The 21,587-nt window shown below is 37.6% G+C and overlaps 1 protein-coding gene across 1 annotated transcript in view; it reads left to right on the top strand.

Annotated features, from left to right (window-relative positions):
* Window positions 1–21,587, top strand: part of mboat2a (membrane bound O-acyltransferase domain containing 2a) — a 140,251-nt gene that overhangs the window by 20,608 nt on the left and 98,056 nt on the right. The gene's annotated exons all lie outside the window — the stretch shown is intronic.

Here is a 21,587-nt window from a genome sequence, read left to right as displayed (position 1 = left end):
CTCTGAAGTATGTAATAGTTGGCTACTAAACGAGTTGGAAAAAGTGGGTTTGGTGTCAGTTTGTATCAGTTTGGTGGTCAGAATGATATCTAATTGACTGATGGACTCTTGTCCACTTGACTCTTGTACATTTGCAATATGATTCTATAGTGAAAAAACATCACCAAAAGCGACATTCTGAAATCAACCCAAACGAGCGATTGAGATGACCCAGAATCACTGCAAAGCCATCCCGAGTTCATCGGGCCAGTCAATTTCACATTCCTGCAGGATTTTTATAGCATGACAAATTCGTGATGGTACCTGCCCATTAAAACATATTGCAAATGCACAGTGACTTTGAAAAAGTAAGAAACAAAAAAAAATACATCTAAAATTTTTTGAGCATGACAAATTCGTGATGGTACCTGCCCATTGAAACATATTCCAAATGCACAGTGACTTTGAAAAAGTAAGGAAACAAAAAAAAATACATCTAAAAAATTTTGAGCATGACAAATTCGTGATGGTACCTGCCCATTGAAACATATTGCAAATGCACAGTGACTTTGAAAAAGTAAGGAAACATAAACAAATTCGATAAACAAATTCGTGATGGTACCTGCCCATTGAAACATATTGCAAATGCACAGTGACTTTGAAAAAGTAAGGAAACATAAACAAATTCGATAAACAAATTCGTGATGGTACCTGCCCATTGAAACATATTGCAAATGCACAGTGACTTTGAAAAAGTAAGGAAACATAAACAAATTCGATAAACAAATTCATGATGGTACCTGCCCATTAAAATATATTCCAAATGCACAGTGACTTTGAAAAAGTAAGGAAACAAAAAAAAATACATCTAAAAAATTTTGAGCATGACAAATTCGTGATGGTACTTGCCCATTGAAACATATTGCAAATGCACAGTGACTTTGAAAAAGTAAGGAAACATAAACAAATTCGATAAACAAATTCGTGATGGTACCTGCCCATTGAAACATATTGCAAATGCACAGTGACTTTGAAAAAGTAAGGAAACATAAACAAATTCGATAAACAAATTCGTGATGGTACCTGCCCATTAAAACATATTCCAAATGCACAGTGACTTTGAAAAAGTAAGAAACAAAAAAAAATACATCTAAAATTTTTTGAGCATGACAAATTCGTGATGGTACCTGCCCATTGAAACATATTGCAAATGCACAGTGACTTTGAAAAAGTAAGGAAACATAAACAAATTCGATAAACAAATTCGTGATGGTACCTGCCCATTAAAACATATTCCAAATGCACAGTGACTTTGAAAAAGTAAGAAACAAAAAAAAATACATCTAAAAAATTTTGAGCATGACAAATTCGTGATGGTACCTGCCCATTGAAACATATTGCAAATGCACAGTGACTTTGAAAAAGTAAGGAAACATAAACAAATTCGATAAACAAATTCGTGATGGTACCTGCCCATTGAAACATATTGCAAATGCACAGTGACTTTGAAAAAGTAAGGAAACATAAACAAATTCGATAAACAAATTCATGATGGTACCTGCCCATTAAAACATATTCCAAATGCACAGTGACTTTGAAAAAGTAAGGAAACAAAAAAAAATACATCTAAAAAATTTTGAGCATGACAAATTCGTGATGGTACTTGCCCATTGAAACATATTGCAAATGCACAGTGACTTTGAAAAAGTAAGGAAACATAAACAAATTCGATAAACAAATTCGTGATGGTACCTGCCCATTGAAACATATTGCAAATGCACAGTGACTTTGAAAAAGTAAGGAAACATAAACAAATTCGATAAACAAATTCGTGATGGTACCTGCCCATTAAAACATATTCCAAATGCACAGTGACTTTGAAAAAGTAAGAAACAAAAAAAAATACATCAAAAATTTTTTGAGCATGACAAATTCGTGATGGTACCTGCCCATTGAAACATATTGCAAATGCACAGTGACTTTGAAAAAGTAAGGAAACATAAACAAATTCGATAAACAAATTCGTGATGGTACCTGCCCATTAAAACATATTCCAAATGCACAGTGACTTTGAAAAAGTAAGAAACAAAAAAAAATACATCTAAAAAATTTTGAGCATGACAAATTCGTGATGGTACCTGCCCATTGAAACATATTGCAAATGCACAGTGACTTTGAAAAAGTAAGGAAACATAAACAAATTCGATAAACAAATTCGTGATGGTACCTGCCCATTGAAACATATTGCAAATGCACAGTGACTTTGAAAAAGTAAGGAAACATAAACAAATTCGATAAACAAATTCGTGATGGTACCTGCCCATTGAAACATATTGCAAATGCACAGTGACTTTGAAAAAGTAAGGAAACATAAACAAATTCGATAAACAAATTCGTGATGGTACCTGCCCATTAAAACATATTCCAAATGCACAGTGACTTTGAAAAAGTAAGAAACAAAAAAAAATACATCTAAAATTTTTTGAGCATGACAAATTCGTGATGGTACCTGCCCATTGAAACATATTGCAAATGCACAGTGACTTTGAAAAAGTAAGGAAACATAAACAAATTCGATAAACAAATTCGTGATGGTACCTGCCCATTAAAACATATTCCAAATGCACAGTGACTTTGAAAAAGTAAGAAACAAAAAAAAATACATCTAAAAAATTTTGAGCATGACAAATTCGTGATGGTACCTGCCCATTGAAACATATTGCAAATGCACAGTGACTTTGAAAAAGTAAGGAAACATAAACAAATTCGATAAACAAATTCGTGATGGTACCTGCCCATTAAAACATATTCCAAATGCACAGTGACTTTGAAAAAGTAAGGAAACAAAAAAAATACATCTAAAAAATTTTGAGCATGACAAATTCGTGATGGTACCTGCCCATTGAAACATATTGCAAATGCACAGTGACTTTGAAAAAGTAAGGAAACATAAACAAATTCGATAAACAAATTCGTGATGGTACCTGCCCATTAAAACATATTCCAAATGCACAGTGACTTTGAAAAAGTAAGGAAACAAAAAAAAATACATCTAAAATTTTTTGAGCATGACAAATTCGTGATGGTACCTGCCCATTGAAACATATTGCAAATGCACAGTGACTTTGAAAAAGTAAGGAAACATAAACAAATTCGATAAACAAATTCGTGATGGTACCTGCCCATTAAAACATATTCCAAATGCACAGTGACTTTGAAAAAGTAAGAAACAAAAAAAAATACATCTAAAATTTTTTGAGCATGACAAATTCGTGATGGTACCTGCCCATTGAAACATATTGCAAATGCACAGTGACTTTGAAAAAGTAAGGAAACATAAACAAATTCGATAAACAAATTCGTGATGGTACCTGCCCATTAAAACATATTCCAAATGCACAGTGACTTTGAAAAAGTAAGGAAACAAAAAAAAATACATCTAAAAAATTTTGAGCATGACAAATTCGTGATGGTACCTGCCCATTGAAACATATTGCAAATGCACAGTGACTTTGAAAAAGTAAGGAAACATAAACAAATTCGATAAACAAATTCGTGATGGTACCTGCCCATTAAAACATATTCCAAATGCACAGTGACTTTGAAAAAGTAAGGAAACAAAAAAAAATACATCTAAAAAATTTTGAGCATGACAAATTCGTGATGGTACCTGCCCATTGAAACATATTGCAAATGCACAGTGACTTTGAAAAAGTAAGGAAACATAAACAAATTCGATAAACAAATTCGTGATGGTACCTGCCCATTAAAACATATTCCAAATGCACAGTGACTTTGAAAAAGTAAGGAAACAAAAAAAAATACATCTAAAAAATTTTGAGCATGACAAATTCGTGATGGTACCTGCCCATTGAAACATATTGCAAATGCACAGTGACTTTGAAAAAGTAAGGAAACATAAACAAATTCGATAAACAAATTCGTGATGGTACCTGCCCATTAAAACATATTCCAAATGCACAGTGACTTTGAAAAAGTAAGGAAACAAAAAAAAATACATCTAAAATTTTTTGAGCATGACAAATTCGTGATGGTACCTGCCCATTGAAACATATTGCAAATGCACAGTGACTTTGAAAAAGTAAGGAAACATAAACAAATTCGATAAACAAATTCGTGATGGTACCTGCCCATTAAAACATATTCCAAATGCACAGTGACTTTGAAAAAGTAAGAAACAAAAAAAAATACATCTAAAATTTTTTGAGCATGACAAATTCGTGATGGTACCTGCCCATTGAAACATATTGCAAATGCACAGTGACTTTGAAAAAGTAAGGAAACATAAACAAATTCGATAAACAAATTCGTGATGGTACCTGCCCATTAAAACATATTCCAAATGCACAGTGACTTTGAAAAAGTAAGGAAACAAAAAAAAATACATCTAAAATTTTTTGAGCATGACAAATTCGTGATGGTACCTGCCCATTGAAACATATTGCAAATGCACAGTGACTTTGAAAAAGTAAGGAAACATAAACAAATTCGATAAACAAATTCGTGATGGTACCTGCCCATTAAAACATATTCCAAATGCACAGTGACTTTGAAAAAGTAAGAAACAAAAAAAAATACATCTAAAATTTTTTGAGCATGACAAATTCGTGATGGTACCTGCCCATTGAAACATATTGCAAATGCACAGTGACTTTGAAAAAGTAAGGAAACATAAACAAATTCGATAAACAAATTCGTGATGGTACCTGCCCATTAAAACATATTCCAAATGCACAGTGACTTTGAAAAAGTAAGGAAACAAAAAAAAATACATCTAAAAAATTTTGAGCATGACAAATTCGTGATGGTACCTGCCCATTGAAACATATTGCAAATGCACAGTGACTTTGAAAAAGTAAGGAAACATAAACAAATTCGATAAACAAATTCGTGATGGTACCTGCCCATTAAAACATATTGCAAATGCACAGTGACTTTGAAAAAGTAAGGAAACATAAACAAAAAAACATCCCAAAAAATGTTGGGTAACCAGCTGCATATTTTAGATCACAAGCTTGAATTTTGAGCATGACAAATTCGTGATGGTACCTGCCCATTAAAACATATTGCAAATGCACAGTGACTTTGAAAAAGTAAGGAAACATAAACAAAAAAACATCCCAAAAATGTTTTTTTGGGTTACCAGTTGCATATTTTAGATCACCAGGTGCACATTTCAGGTCACCAGGTGCACATTTCAGATCACCAGGTGCACGGAGGAAAATATTTACTTTTGACTTTGACTTTTGACTTCCTATGACATCATATTGCAAATGGAGAAAACATATGCCTTATGCACAAGTAAAACAAAAAGAAATATGTAATACAAGTTGACCAAGGTATAGTTTGAGCAAAGTAAAGTTTGAATTTTGAGCATGACAAATTTGTGATGGTACCTGCCCATTAAAACATATTGCAAATGTACAGTGACTTTGAAAAAGTAAGGAAACATAAACAAAAAAACATCCCAAAATTTTTTTTTTGGGTTACCAGTTGCATATTTTAGATCACCAGGTGCACATTTCAGGTCACCAGGTGCACATTTCAGATCACCAGGTGCACGGAGGAAAATATTTACTTTTGACTTTGACTTTTGACTTCCTATGACATCATATTGCAAATGGAGAAAACATATGCCTTATGCACAAGTAAAACAAAAAGAAATATGTAATACAAGTTGACCAAGGTATAGTTTGAGCAAAGTAAAGTTTGAATTTTGAGCATGACAAATTTGTGATGGTACCTGCCCATTAAAACATATTGCAAATGTACAGTGACTTTGAAAAAGTAAGGAAACATAAACAAAAAAACATCCCAAAATTTTTTTTTTGGGTTACCAGTTGCATATTTTAGATCACCAGGTGCACATTTCAGGTCACCAGGTGCACATTTCAGATCACCAGGTGCACGGAGGAAAATATTTACTTTTGACTTTGACTTTTGACTTCCTATGACATCATATTGCAAATGGAGAAAACATATGCCTTATGCACAAGTAAAACAAAAAGAAATATGTAATACAAGTTGACCAAGGTATAGTTTGAGCAAAGTAAAGTTTGAATTTTGAGCATGACAAATTCGTGATGGTATCTGCCCATTAAAACATATTGCAAATGCACAGTGACTTTGAAAAAGTAAGGAAACATAAACAAAAAAAATCCAAAAAATTTTGTTGCACATTTTAGATCATCAGTTGCACGGAGGAAAATATTTACTTTTGACTTAGACTTTTGACTTCCTATGACATCATATTGCAAATGGAGAAAACATATGCCTTATGCACAAGTAAAAAAAATATGATAATAAAGCATGACTAAAGTATGTTGATAAAGTTCTTATACATGTGTTATTGACACAAAAATCGAAAGAATTTTGAAAAAAGGTCAAGAAAGCACTTTTTTAAGGATGTATGAAGTTTTTTACCAAATTTTGACATTTTTGACTTTTGACTTTTGACTTCCTATGAAATCATATTCCAAATGGAGAAAACATATGCCTTATGCACAAGTAAAAAAATATATATATATATGATAATAAAGTATGACTAAAGTATGTTGATAAAGTTCTTATACATGTGTAATTGACACAAAAATCGAAAGAATTTTGAAAAAAGGTCCAGAAAGCACTTTTTTAAGGATGTGTGAAGTTTTTTACCAAATTTTGACATTTTTGACTTTTGACTTTTGACTTCCTATGAAATCATATTGCAAATGGACAAAACATATGCCTTATGCGCATGTACTTAAAAAAAATATATATATGATGACAAAAGTATACTCATACAGTACTTACCCATGTGTAATTGACAAAAAACTCGAAAGAATTTCGAAAAAAGGTCCAGAAAGCACTTTTTTAAGGGTTTTTAAGTTTTTTTTAAAAAATGTCATTTTTCAAAATTTGGCTTTTGGATGTTGACTTGGGTGCCATTTGCAATATGAAATGCCCCGGTGGAACGCACACGCCCCCTATTGGAATTTTGAAGTGTTACAATTGGCAATTGCCATATGGCATTTGCAATATACTTTGCATGAATCAACGCCAAATTGGGTGGTATTGACCATCGTGTATATGGTTTGTCCAATGCCAATATACCGCCATTTGTTTTTGTCCAAATCAGGGGGGTATTCCCTTACATACCTCCGTTTCTCAATACCCATGATCCAAGGTACACACACCCTGGCTCTGCGCTGGCAGATCTTTTGTCTACTTGCACGGGCTTGTAATGTGTGTATTTGGCTGTGCAGCGGGGCAGGGTGGCTGGCAGAATGTACTAAGGTAGTATCTCCAGTAAGGCTGTGTGCTGGCAACACTGAGGAGTACCTGATGATCGTCTGGCTATTTATAGCCCGGCCCGTAGAGCCTGCCTGTGATCAGTGGATCAGCACAGAGATGTGAGCACCGCAGTCTGTGTGCGCCAGTGGTCCTTTCTTTGTGCTGGCGAGAGGTCATTTTGAAAGGAGATGATGGAGCTCTGTGCTACACTGAACATTTCTCATTTCCATTCAGCGTTGCACTACCTCAAGCTATCACTTCTTTTTTTTTTTTTAGGAGCACGTGCATAGCGAACTGTCTGGAATAAATCCAAATGTAGGCCTTTCACAATTGCCAGACATTTTGTCAGTCTGAGTTTGTCCCGCTTTTATTCTTTGTTAAGAGTACATTGTACCCTCACAGTGAATATACTTTAGTTGCATTGAATGTAGACTAAGGCTGTGCCTCTCTCATTGCTGATGAAATCCTGATTGTCAGGGTCTGCCTTGGAGAGATCCTCAAGTCATGACAGACGTTGCTTCTCTCTGCTCTTACCCAGACGGAAAGCTGAGCCATGGCATAAGCCAAGCCCCTGTCTGGCTTCTAGTGTGCATCCGTGAGTGTCTGCGTGTGAGTGGTATGTTTGTTTAAACAGAGCAGACATGCCACCCCAGCCCCTCCTCTCTTTTTCGTGTCTCTTTCTCTCTTTCCCCTCTGCTAGGGGGAACGAAGATGGGGGAAGTGGAGATGAAAGTTGAAAACATGTAGTCTTTCAGGGGTGTTGGCCTTGAAGGAGGCTGTTATTAGGTTTGAGAGTTGGACTACTTAATTTCGAATACATTTTTGTGGCCAGTAGTATGTGGAAAGGTGTGGCCCTTCCTTGTCTTTGACACTGAATTAGGAATGCGTGGCCTTCTCCGTCATCACAGCACCAGTCTTGTTGGCCTAGTGTACAGTGCTACTTCATTCATCTAGTATGAGTTATCTAAGTGAGAGTCTGAGAGCATACTTCCCTGAAGCTCCTGGGAGAGTGGATGAGCGTGAATAGTCCCAGATGGAGACCGGGCCCCATTGTGGTCCAGCACTATGAAAAGGCCAACCATGATCTTTCCAGGGGTGACTGCTGTGACATGGCTGTGTGGCTCCTGCCGATTCCGTTTTGATTTTCAAACACAGCCATGTTGGCTATTGTCCGAGGAACACAATAGAAGAGGTGTCTCCCTCAGGGGGATATCAATGATGTGCTTTGTTTTTAAATCAAAAATTTAATTGCAGAATTAACCTCAAGTAAACACTGTCGAGGTTTGTCCTGTTTCAGTGACCAGGTAGCTTACGTCCTCGGCCTCCGTGTTGTGCGTGAACAGATCCCCTGTTCACGTCCGACTTTAATGTAGTCATAATATGCATCTCGCACCCAGGTGTTTGACTGATGCCCAAGGAAATGTGTGAAGATTTACTATTCAAACTGGTCCTGTTCTCTCAACTCTCCTCCCTTGTTTCTCCGTCTCACAACCTTCATTTATTTACACTCACATTCATCAGCTGTCGTTCTAGATTTGGATCTACGGACCCGCCAACTTTCCTTTTTCTCGAAGCCGTTCGCCAATGAACACTTTTGTATGAGTCACCCTGTACCAGAGCAGATGCTAATAAGATGATAGTGGGGAATAAGGCATAACGATACGCCACGGAAAGATGGCGAAATGCTAATGACTGACGAGGCCATTTTTTTTTTCTCATCCTCCGACTCTTTCTGAAGGGAGTTAGACCAGAATGAAAGAGAAGAGAATTTCTGGGCTGTGGGCTTCTAATCTTGGCAGTGTGTGCGACGGCAGTACTCTTTTTGGGGTTAATGTAACCATATAGGAGTGTGTTTCTAAAGATCTGCTGCTGGTAGTGATGTCATGATTATGCAAGGAGAATGCAGGCATTCGATCAGATGAGTCTGTCATCTGCTGTTTATCAGATGTTGAGAAGCGATATGGACTGTGTGTGGTGGTACATGGGTATATACAGTGGGGAGAACAAGTATTTGATACACTGCAGATTATGCAGGTTTTCCTACTTACAAAGCATGTAAGAGGTCTGTCATTTTTATCATAGGTACACTTCAACTGTGAGAGACGGAATCTAAAACAAAAATCCAGAAAATCACATTGTATGATTTTTAATGAATTTATTTGCATTTTATTGCATGACATAAGTACAGTGGGGCAAAAAAGTATTTAGTCAGCCACCAATTGCGCAAGTTCTCCCACTTAAAAAGATGAGAGGCCTGTAATTTTCATCATAGGTACACTTCAACTATGACAGACAAAATGAGAAGAAAAAATCCAGAAAATCACATTGTAGGATTTTTAATGAATTTATTTGCAAATTAAGGTGGAAAATAAGTATTTGGTCAAAAACAAAAGTTTATCTCAATACTTTGTTATCCTGTTAAGTCTACCTCCTCCTTTTTTGAACATTCTGTTAAAAATCGCGCAACATTTCAGCGTCCTGCTACTCATGCCAGGAAAATAGTATATGCATATGATTAGTATGTGTGGATAGAAAACACTCTGAAGTTTCTAAAACTGGTTAAATCACGGCTGTGACTATAACAGAGCGTGTGTTTCATCGAAAAGCGCAAGAAAAACTGGTCACTGAAAACTGAAAAAAATATCCATGCGCCACTTGCATGTATTGTTTAAGGGGCACCAAATTAAATAGGGCGGAGATTGCAATTCCTACAGCTTCCACACGATGTAGCCAAAAACGTCATTTTCATTGACAAAAATCCTTTGTGTCATGACAAATAGATCCTTCATTCCATCCAGCCTACAGCAATCGATTTTGGAAGAGAAAAAGGGACATTGTTTTCTTGAGTAGCTGCTATTGAATACAGATCGCCCAGTGATCAATTTGATCGCTTATTAACGTTTACAAATACCTAAAGTTGGGTTACAAAAGTAGGTTGAAGTGTTTTGTCAAAGAATATAGGCAACTTATATAATTTTAAAAAATGACGTTGCGTGTTGGAAGAGAGCTTTTTTCCTGAACCAGACAGGCTATACAAATGGATATTTTGGGCATACATGGACGGATTTAATCGGGGAAAAAGACCCAAGTGTGATGTTTATGGAACATATAGGAGTGCCAACAAAGAATATCATCAAAGGTAATGAATGTTTTATATTTTATTTCTGCGTTTTGTGTAGCGCCGGCTACACTAATTATTTTGTTTACGTCCCCTTCAGGTATATTGGAGTGTTGCATGCTATCAGATAATAGCTTCTCATGCTTTCACCGAAAAGCATTTTAAAAATCTGACTTGTTGGCTAGATTCACAACGAGTGTAGCTTTAATTCAATACCCTGCATGTGTGTTTTAATGAACGTTTGAGTTTTAACGAGTACATTTAGCATTTAGCGTAGCGCATTTGCATTTCCAGGTGCCTAGTTGAGACGTCTGCGTCTCAAGTAGGATCAACAGGTTATATACCCTTTGTTCGCAATGACAGAGGTCAAATGTTTTCTGTAAGTCTTGCAGATCTCCTCTAGAGCAGTGATGTTTTGGGGCTGTTGCTGGGCAACGCGGACTTTCAACTCCCTCCAAAGATTTTCTATGGGGTTGAGATCTGGAGACTGGCTAGGCCACTCCAGGACCTTGAAATGCTTCTTACGAAGCCACTTCTTCGTTGCCCGGGCGGTGTGTTTGGGATCATTGTCATGCTGAAAGACCCAGCCACGTTTCATCTCCAATGCCCTTGCTGATGGAAGGAGGTTTTCACCCCACCCCATTCATTCTTTCCTTTACACGGATCAGTCTTCCTGGTCCCTTTGCAGAAAAACAGCCCCAGAGCATGATGTTTCCACCCCCATGCTTCGCAGTAGGTATAGTGTTCTTTGGATGCAACTCAGCATTCTTTGTCCTCCAAACACGACAAGTTGAGTTGTTACCAAAAAGTTATATTTTGGTTTCATCTGACCATATGACATTCTCCCAATCTTCTTCTGGATCATCCAGATGCTCTCTAGCAAACTTCAGACGGGCCTGGACATGTACTGGCTTAAGCAGGGGGACACGTCTGGCACTGCAGGATTTGAGTTCCTGGCGGCGTAGTGTGTTACTGATGGTAGGCTTTGTTACTTTGGTCCCAGCTCTCTGCAGGTCATTCACTAGGTCCCCCCGTGTGGTTCTGGGATTTTTGCTTACCGTTCTTGTGATCATTCAGTGGTGTTGTATGTCTTCCATTTCCTAATAATTGCACCCACAGTTGATTTCTTCAAACCAAGCTGCTTACCTATTGCAGATTCAGTCTTCCCAGCCTGGTGCAGGTCTACAATTTTGTTTCTGGTGTCCTTTGACAGCTCTTTGGTCTTGGCCATAGTGGAGTTTGGAGTGTGACTGTTTGAAGTTGTGGACAGGTCTTTTATACTGATAACAAGTTCAAACAGGTGCCATTAATACAGGTAATGAGTGGAGGACAGAGGAGCCTCTTAAAACTTCTTATGGAGGTGGTCCCTGCACAGGGATAGCTCGGCGGAAATTTCAGAGCGCCACCTATAGTACTTGAGTAAAGTACTCGATAAAGCTCAAACTTTCATAAAAATACACATGCAAGGTACTGAATTAAAGCTACACTCGTTGTGAATCTAGCCACCAAGTCAGATTTGTAAAATGTTTTTCGGCGAAAGCATGAGAAGCTATTATCTGATAGCATGCACCCCCCAAAATACCAGCACGACACGTAAACAACAGATTTTGCGGTAGCCGGCGCTACCCAAAACGCAGAAATAAAATATAAAACATTCATTACCTTGGACGAGCTTCTTTGTTGGCACTCCTATATGTCCCATAAACATCACAATTGGGTCTTTTTCCCGATTTAAATCCGTCATTGTATACCCAAAATGTCATTTGCTGAAGACCAGTCTGATGCTGAGAAAAGTCCATTTACAAGACGCAACGTCACTTTTTAAAATGACGAAAGTCGCCTATAAACTTTTACAAATCACTTCAAACTACTTTTCTAAAACAACTTTAGTTATTAATAAACGTTAATGATGTATCAAATTGATCACGGGGCGATCTGTATTCGATAGCAGCAAGTCTGGAAATCATCGTCCATTTTTTCAGTTTCACAACATACTGTGATGCGCCTCAAGAAAGGAGGGGTCTATTTGTGTTGTAACCAAGGATAAATTATTCTATTATATTGATAGCAATGGCGACACCGTGTGGAAGCTGTAGGCGTTTACAGGGGGTTCGCATATATTTTCTCTCGTCTTAAACAATGCATTGAATGGCGGACATGGCATGAGTAGCAGGACTTTGAAATGTTGCGCGATTTTTAACAAAAAGCTGCGAAAGTTCGCATCATCCATAACAGGTTTTAAAGAAGAAGTTACAGGTCTTGTGAGAGCCAGAAATCTTGCTTGTTTGTAGGTGACCAAATACTTATTTTCCGCCATAATTTGCAAATAAATTCATAAAAAATCCTACAATGTGATTTTCTGGATTTTTTTTCTAATTTTGTCTGTTATAGTTGAAGTGTACCTATGATGAAAATTACAGGCCTCATCTTTTTAAATGGGAGAACTTGCACAATTGGTGGCTGACTAAATCATTTATTGCCCCACTGTATTTGATCACCTACAAACCAGTAAGAATTCTGGCTCTCACAGACCTGTTTGTTTTTCTTTTAAGAAGCTCTCCTGTTCTCCACTCATTACCTGTATTAACTGCACCTGTTTGAACTCGTTACCTGTATAAAAGACACCTGTCCACACACTCAATCAAACAGACTCCAACCTCTCCACAATGGCCAAGACCAGAGAGCTGTGTAAGGACATCAGGGATAAAATGTAGACCTGCACAAGGCTGGGATGGTCTACAGGACAATTGGTGAGAAGGCAACAACTGTTGCCGCAATTATTAGAAAATGGAAGAAGTTCAAGCTGACGGTCAATCACCCTCAGTCTGGGGCTCCATGCAAGATCTCACCTCGTGGGGCATCAATGATCATGAGGAAGGTGAGGGATCAGCCAAGAACTACACGGCAGGACCTGGCCAATGACCTGAAGAGAGCTGGGACCACAGTCTCAAAGAACCATTAGTAACACACTACGCCGTCATGGATTAAAATCCTGCAGCGCACGCAAGGTCCCCCTGCTCAAGCCAGCGCATGTCCAGGCCCGTCTGAAGTTTGCCAATAACCATCTGGATGATCCAGAGGAGGAATGGGAGAAGGTCATGTGGTCTGATGAGACAAAAATATAGCTTTTTGGTCTAAACTCCACTCGCTGTGTTTGGAGGAAGAAGGAGGAGTACAACCCCAAGAACACCATCCCAACCGTGAAGCATGGAGGTGGAAACAGCATTCTTTGGGGATACTTTTCTGCAAAGGGGACAGGGTGACTGCACCGTATTGGGGTGAGGATGGATTGGGCCATGTATCGCGAGATCTTGGCCAACAACCTCCTTCCCTCAGTAAGAGCATTGAAGATGGGTCATGGCTGGGTCTTCCAGCATATATATATATATATATATATATATATATATATATATATATATATATATATATATATATATAATTAGTGCCTTGCGAAAGTATTCGGCCCACATGAACTTTCCGACCTTTTGCCACATTTCAGGCTTCAAATATAAAGATATAAAACTGTTTTTTTTGTGAAGAATCAACAACAAGTGGGACACAATCATGAAGTGGAATGACATTTATTGGATATTTCAAACTTTAACAAATCAAAAACTGAAATTGGGCGTGCAAAATTATTCAGCCCCCTGAAGTTAATACTTTGTAGCGCCACCTTTTGCTGCGATTACAGCTGTAAGTCGCTTGGGGTATGTCTCTATCAGTTTTGCACACCGAGAGACTGAATTTTTTTCCCATTCCTCCTTGCAAAACAGCTCGAGCTCAGTGAGGTTGGATGGAGAGCATTTGTGAACAGCAGTTTTCAGTTCTTTCCACAGATTCTCGATTGGATTCAGGTCTGGACTTTGACTTGGCCATTCTAACACCTGGATATGTTTATTTTTGAACCATTCCATTGTAGATTTTGCTTTATGTTTTGGATCATTGTCTTGTTGGAAGACAAATCTCCGTCCCAGTCTCAGGTCTTTTGCAGACTCCATCAGGTTTTCTTCCAGAATGGTCCTGTATTTGGCTCCATCCATCTTCCCATCAATTTTAACCATCTTCCCTGTCCCTGCTGAAGAAAAGCAGGCCCAAACCATGATGCTGCCACCACCATGTTTGACAGTGGGGATGGTGTGTTCAGCTGTGTCGCTTTTACGCCAAACATAACGTTTTGCATTGTTGCCAAAAAGTTTTGGTTTCATCTGACCTTCTTCCACATGTTTGGTGTGTCTCCCAGGTGGCTTGTGGCAAACTTTAAACAACACTTTTTATGGATATCTTTAAGAAATGGCTTTCTTCTTGCCACTCTTCCATAAAGGCCAGATTTGTGCAATATACGACTGATTGTTGTCCTATGGACAGAGTCTCCCACCTCAGCTGTAGATCTCTGCAGTTCATCCAGAGTGATCATGGGCCTCTTGGCTGCATCTCTGAACAGTCTTCTCCTTGTATGAGCTGAAAGTTTAGAGGGACGGCCAGGTCTTGGTAGATTTGCAGTGGTCTGATACTCCTTCCATTTCAATATTATCGCTTGCACAGTGCTCCTTGGGATGTTTAAAGCTTGGGAAATCTTTTTGTATCCAAATCCGGCTTTAAACTTCTTCACAACAGTATCTCGGACCTGCCTGGTGTGTTCCTTGTTCTTCATGATGCTCTCTGCGCTTTTAACGGACCTCTGAGACTATCACAGTGCAGGTGCATTTATACGGAGACTTGATTACACACAGGTGGATTGTATTTATCATCATTAGTCATTTAGGTCAACATTGGATCATTCAGAGATCCTCACTGAACTTCTGGAGAGAGTTTGCTGCACTGAAAGTAAAGGGGCTGAATAATTTTGCACGCCCAATTTTTCAGTTTTTGATTTGTTAAAAAAAGTTTGAAATAACCAATAAATGTCGTTCCACTTCATGATTGTGTCCCACTTGTTGTTGATTCTTCACAAAAAAATAGTTTTATATCTTTGTTTGAAGCCTGAAATGTGGCAAAAGGTCGCAAAGTTCAAGGGGGCCGAATACTTTCGCAAGGCACTGTACATATCTATTTTTGATAACTTTCTATTGAAATTGATTGTAGTAAATTAATTTATATATTTTTTTAGATGTGAATATCAAGTTTGTCTACTTCACCATCTGCCCATTTTGTTGGTAAACTACAAGGTAGTGTAAACTTTAAAAACTTTTTTTTTTTTTTTACAATCAATAAGTATTATGGTACACTTGTCTAAATTGGGTTTTAATCCAGAGAGGCTAGAAAAGTGATCAAGGTCTTCAATGAGACTGTGCAGGGATCCAAATTACTTAAGTCCGCAAAAACTAGAGTCGTATGCATACATTGACACTTTTTTTTGTTTGTTTTTATCCTCTGGATTTCTAACTCCTTGATGTTCTTGTTGAATCTAATTTCAATGGCCATAATAAATAGATATGGAGATAACGGACAGCCTTGTTTTACTCCTCTTAAAAGCTCAATACTTTCTGAGAAGTAACCATTATTTAGATCTGTGGTTGCTGTACATAACTTTAACCCATTGTATAAGAGATTCACCAAAATTAAAGTAATCCAGGCATTTATATATAAATTGTAGTCTTACTTTATCAAATCCCTTTTCACAATCTGCCATGAAGACCAGGCCTGGTATCTTTGTTTCATAACGTTACATTTTTTCAAGTAATTATTGTAGATTATTATTATCCAATATATATCGTTGTGTAAAAAAAAAAAAGTGTGATCAGGATGAACAATATTTGGTAAATCCTTTTATTCTATGTGCTATGCATTTCGCCAGGATTTTCGCATCACAACATTGAAGTGTTAGAGGCCTCAAGTTTTTTTTAATTTTTACGGACTGTATTTTTATACTTACCACCTGGGTCCTGTTTTAGTAATAATGAAATCGGACCTTGTTGAGTACCTGAAAGTCTACCGTTTGTATAGGAGTAATTTAAACATGCTAATAATGGATCTTTGAGTACATCAAATGTATGATAAACCTATTGTTATGCCATCAAGCTCTGGAGTTTTTCCAGACTGAAAAGATTTTATTGCCTCAGATCCTCTTCTGTAATTTTGTTAATTTATTATTATTATTATTATTATTATTATTATTATTATTATTATTAGGACATCAATCCTTAACATCATTCAGTGGAAATGGAGGAGAGTGAAAAGAAAACATATATGCTAAAAATATTTTGCTTCCTCTTTAAAAATATATAATTTTGTGAATCATGGATGACTCATTTGTAACGAGTTCTGTAAATTATTTTTTGGCATAATTTCTATGTTGAAGATTACAGAGAAATTTTGTGCATTTAAAAAATGTATATATTCTATCCAATTTGCTTTATTTTTGTAATACATTACACTTGATCTTTTGTTTTTTCCTCTAACATATTTTGTGCATCTATAGTAATGGAAATTATACTGTTTACCTGCGCTGTTAACCCGCTATTTCCTTTATTAGTCGAATCTCTTTTGACCTAAACTGCTTTTGTTTGAATGATTTATTGAATGGCCTATAAAAGTACATTTTAAATGTCCCATACAATAAGGGGATCTGCTGTACCTGTGTTGTGCAAAAAAAGTTTAGAATTATTTTTGTCTTAGTTAAGAACAAAGGCAAAAATAATTCAAAACTGTCATCCAATAGGCTTTGATTAAATATCCTCGTCCACGTGGAAATTCTGAGTTTTATGGAGGCCAATTAGATGGTCGTCCGATCCCATTCAGTCTCCTATTACTACTTGTTATACTTTTGATGCCAGCAAGAATGAGACTAGGAAGTAATCAAGACATCTAGCTTGATTAAGCCTCCTCCATGTATGTCTCACTAGGTCAGGGTTTTTCAGCCTCCATATATCCACTAGTTCTGATGTAGCCATGATCTTCATGATCTCCTTTTGTGCTCGAGGGTGATTTCCTTTACGATCCATTGACATACTTAAAACCGTATTCTCTCCCACCACAATAATAGATTCATTCATTGCTTGTGATTTTTGAAGTGTGGATCATCATTATTTGGCCCATAAAGATGAATTAGCCAGATCTGTTTTTGGTCCAGTAGCATATTTAGTATAATCCATCTTCCTTGCGGATCTGTTTTGCACAATCGGATCAACATTTGTATTAAATAGTATAATCACCCCTTTTAAGTTTCTTTGACCATGACCGAAATATATTTCCCCCTTCCAGCCCCTTTTCCACCCAACCTCATCTGTATTTGTAGAATGAGTTTCCTGTAAAAAATAAATATGATATTCTTTCTCTTTTTAGCCATGTAAAAATGTATTTTTTTTAATGATCTGCTAAGCCATTACAATTATAACTGGCTATACTTATTTCCCAACTTACCATAATCATACCCAAGTTTCAATTATACTTACCACAACCATAGTTGGTAAACGTACCATTAAAAAGCACCATGATGATTAAGTGTCCATATATCTGTACCACAATATTTACACTGTTAAGCATACTGTAGCTGCAAATTTGTAAACTGTCAAATGTCCTATCTCCCCCACTAAAATCTCCCCCCATATCTAGGTCGTTTGTCACTAAGACCAGCAGACCTTCTCCCTGACTTAAGGTACACCGTTGCTTCCTTAGGCAAGCCCTTGGCTGCCAGATGGAAATATGGTCATTCCCATAAGATAAATATCGATGAGGGTGCTATTTTAAGAGAACTAACCAAATAACAAGGGAAACAGTAATTTTTTTGTTTTTGTAACAATAATAGATAATATTAATAGAAATAATAACAGCACAGTCTTATGAATGCATGCTCATATTTAGAAAGTCCTAGCAAGGCTATAAGCATGTCAGGCCAGCCTGCTAATTTCATTGGATTCAGTGGTTTGAAAATGTTGTTTTTTTAAATGAAGAGGACAACCTAAATATATTGCAAGACCAGTCCATTTTTTTCTTAATATGTAGTCCTCATTATATCCTGTTGTTGTATTCCAACAAAAACAATAAGGAAAAAGGAACAGATTCTAACGGCCGCTAATGACTACCAGTAAAAATGTGTTTTAGGAATCACACTGCCCATAAAGGAATACCCAAGTTTAACTTGCAATCGATTCTGACAAAGCCATGGCACGATAGCCAAGAATACATTCAGTACTGACAATCCAGAGCAAGTGAACTATTTTACAACTCGGCCGATTATCATTAGGATCAAGAATATTAAAGGTAGCATAAATAGCTTATATAGAAATATATAATATACCCTCTCTCTTGCTTAGAGAAGTGCTTCCAGTTGTTGTTGCTTCTACCGTTAACTTTAATCAGTTTATCCAAGTGTTAACCAGCCCGCCACACACTAATAGAGACAACAACCCGGTTGACACACCGGCAAATGGATTAGGTATTATCGGAACAGTCATCCTTTACGGTTTTTAAATTTTTATGTTGAGGTTTAAAAATGTTTAAATGTAAAAGGGTAATTATACCAATTATTTTAGGATCGTATAGGCCTATTCCAATAGAACCTAGGCAGGTTTTAAATTCTGTAATCCTTTATCCTAGTCCTACAATAAATCTATTTATAAAGTTTTATCGTAAAAGCTAATCTTTCCGATTCACATCCGCAAACGAGGGATATATATAATATACCCAACCTCTACAATTAGGTCATATCAAACAAAAAAACAACCTTAGAAATACCAATGTACATTCTTCACATTAAATAAAGAAGCAATCATAAAGAAAGGTCAGCCTTACACCTTCACCTAAATCAAAACCTGATTTTTAAGTCCATGTAGTCCAAAGTCCCATATTGCCTAAATAGACAAAGGATAAGTTCATCACACCCATTCTGCATTACCATAAGTCCAACCTTATTTTAAGTTATGGACAATCAATTGTTTCCACCTGTTCGTCATCTTGAGATGAAGTTTCATAAACACCTTGTCTTTTTCCTCCGTAGTGCCTCTAGTGCCTTTTTAGTGAGTCAAAAACTACCGTGGACATCTTATTTTCTGCTCGTATTTCTTCCATTTTATTACTAATAATCCATTCCTGCTTTAAGGCCTCAACCTCCCCCAGTAGCTCAGGCAATAAACCCAGTTTTAAAAAAAACTGCTCTCATGCTTGTAAGCAATGCTCATATCTTCTGGAGACTGTTATAAAAACTCCCCCCTCCAATGTTACATTTTTTATTTTAGACAGTGGCTTCCCTTCAGTTTCGCTCGCAGAACTCAAAGAAAGGTTTTCTCTTGTTCACTTCAATGTATCTTTTTCGAGCATATCAAAATGCTGATCAATAAATAGTTCCAGATTTTCTATATTATCCAGAATGCTTGTTTCACAGTTATCAGCTAGTCCTCAATTTGTATTATTACTTTAATGGGACAAGCTGTGCCTGCCACCTGCCACGTCATGTCAACCTACATAGATATTTTACACAGGTCTCATCTCACCTGTAAAATCTGGGAACTTCCTCTAGACTGTTTTCCCCTTCCCTATGTACTGACCAGTTCTCTGGGAGGGACGGCACACACACACACACACACACACACACACACACACACACACACACACACGTCTTCATTATTATACCCAACTGTTTGGATTTTGCGGGCTTTGCAGTGTTCAGAATTGAATGACCTCACAATGAGAGAGACTAGGAGAGGAGATCTGATACAGGAACACCTGGGTGCCCCTATGGAACTCTGCCATATCTGATCCTGTCCAGTGACACCAGGTCCTCCTGGCACCTTTCCAAGTCATTGAAATTATACTGTGCATTGGCACTACTCTCCTTTCCTGTCACCACCATTTTGGCCTGTCGGCTCTTCTACGCTGCTTCTTTCCGTGCTCGTTGCTTGGATGCAAGTTGCATGAGAGCTCCTCCTTTGCACAATTAAAATCCATGTGGTGTATAGGCCTGCACTGAGGGGAGGGGGGGGGGCAAAGAAAGCTAGGATTGTTTGCTATTCCTAACAAGGCCAGCTGCTGCCTAGTCATAAAAGCATGCCCTAGCCCGCTGAAGGACTTATGAATGCCGAATGTGGGTAAAGCTGTGGGGCGGCCATTGTTAGCTATTGTCCTTTTCTGCCATTTGGACCGTGCACACAGGCCTTTCCTGGATCTTACTTTTTATATGGCTAATTGCAACTGTGGTCTCTATAGTGAAGACAAAAAAAATCCTGCAGATTTTGGAGACAATTGTGTTGTGAAAGTATATTTCCAAGTGCTGCTTCCAGAATGAGTTGTTTCCTTTTGTATTCTAGAGTTGCAGGCCTCAGCGGTCTGTTTTTGATAAGGTTTGACCTGAAGTCAGCACAAACTGCATAGTTCACATTGTTTCCCCATGCAGAAGAATTCCCTCTTGCTGACTGTAATGTGATCGGGGAGATGCGTGTTCACATTATTGTTCAAGGCAGATCAAGTAATAGCAAAGACTCATTGTTAAATGCTTCAGTTTTTCTCCTTCATAAGTGCGTTTGTACACCAAGTTTTACCATTTGTCTCACACTGAACTACAGTGCTGTGCCCTTTCAGATATTTCTCTATTTTTGGGGATGCTTTTGCAGCCTCAGAACGACTTGCCTTAGAGCAGAATTCGTGGTTCCTTCTATTATCAGATAATTCTACAGGAGAATGTCAGGCCACACGTTTGTGAGCCGATGCTGGTTATGCAGCAGGACAATCCACAACACACAAGTCTACATGAAAATGTCTAAAAAGCAGCAAATTTAAAGTTTTGGAAAGGCCTAGTCAAAGTCCAGATCTAATCCCAATTGAGAAGTTGTGTCAGGACTTGAAACGAGCAGTTCATTGCATGAAAACCCACAAATGTCGCTGAGTTAAATCAGTTCTGCATGCAAGAGTGAGCCAAAATTCCTTCACAGCGATGTGTGAGACTGATCAACAACTACAGGAAGCATTTGCTTCCAGTCTTATTTAGTGTAAGGGGGCAATTACTTTTCCACAGCACTGTATGTAATCTGTTGCCAAAGCTTTTCTTTGAAGGAATTCACCTGACATCGAGAGAGGTGTCCTTTCTCACAGTTTGGCGGAAGAGTGCGTTTGGGAAGTGTTTTACGGACTGAACGTTCACGTGACACTTGTACGCAGAAAAGTTAAAGTACTGACACAAATATGCATAGAAACAGAGAAGGGGTATGTCTGCCAGGTAGTGAAGTGTCCGTCGACTCCAAGTGATGTCTCCTTGCTTGTTGTGCCC

The sequence above is a fragment of the Oncorhynchus mykiss genome, chromosome 25, assembly GCF_013265735.2.
Source record: "Oncorhynchus mykiss isolate Arlee chromosome 25, USDA_OmykA_1.1, whole genome shotgun sequence".
In the NCBI taxonomy this organism is placed as follows: domain Eukaryota; kingdom Metazoa; phylum Chordata; class Actinopteri; order Salmoniformes; family Salmonidae; genus Oncorhynchus; species Oncorhynchus mykiss.
This window is presented reverse-complemented; position numbering and strand designations above follow the sequence as displayed.